At 45.7% G+C, this 760-nt stretch overlaps 1 long non-coding RNA gene across 1 annotated transcript; it reads right to left on the bottom strand.

The window, feature by feature from the left end:
- Window positions 1-166: 166 nt before the first annotated feature.
- Window positions 167-760, bottom strand: LOC106944447 (uncharacterized). The gene is made up of 2 exons (XR_001424300.1): window positions 669-760; window positions 167-217 (listed from the first exon to the last, which is right to left on the bottom strand). It is a non-coding gene; the product is annotated as an uncharacterized LOC106944447 (long non-coding RNA).

Below are 760 nucleotides of genomic sequence, written 5' to 3'. Positions count from 1 at the left end.
GGAAACATCAGACTGAAATCATGGAGCCAAACACCAGATGGATGTTGGACAAACTGACAGTCCTCTGGTCTACAAAGTGCAGCATGGAGACGACTGTGAACAGAACCATGGAAAAGTAGTTGTTGTTCATGTACAGAACATAAATATGGAGTCCAGCTGTGTTTGATGCTGCTGGGCAGACGGACCACTGGGAACCTCTGAGCTCTGCTGGTCCACTCTGTGGAGGAACCAGGAACAATCAGGAAGGCAGGAAATATTCATCCAGCAGAATTCACAGAGGAAATCACCACGGATTGATTGATAGTAGACACAGATGCCCTGGGGCAGTCTGAAAGAAGCGAGGCTGCCATGCACTGGTGCAACTAGGCCCTCTGACCCCCACAAGTAACCAAGGAGGGTGAAGTGTCTTTCCCAAGGACACAACAACAGAAGGAGGTGAAGCATGGATTTGGATTGAACCAGCAACATGACAATCATCACTACCATTCTCCTGAGAGAGGTGAACTGAGCTATCAATGCTGTGGTTCTGGCGAATGCCCAGTACACACCATTTCACATATGAACATAGAAATGCAGGGAAATTAGCTTAACCCACAATAAACAGATTTGAAATAAAAACATTTTAGACTGAACAGTTGTTACTTTTACAGCAGGTAGAAACAGCTCACCTCTCTGATGGTGGAGATCCAGGAGATTTAAAGTTAATGATTTCATCCTTTGACCTGTTGCTCTTAAAGGACACACAGCTGGGTTCTGGTTC

Source organism: Poecilia latipinna, unplaced genomic scaffold (genome assembly GCF_001443285.1).
Source record: "Poecilia latipinna isolate Pla-1442-1.1 unplaced genomic scaffold, P_latipinna-1.0 Scaffold10302, whole genome shotgun sequence".
NCBI lineage: Eukaryota > Metazoa > Chordata > Actinopteri > Cyprinodontiformes > Poeciliidae > Poecilia > Poecilia latipinna.
The sequence above is the reverse complement of the archived record's forward strand: the minus strand, read 5'-3'. Positions and strand labels throughout refer to the sequence as shown.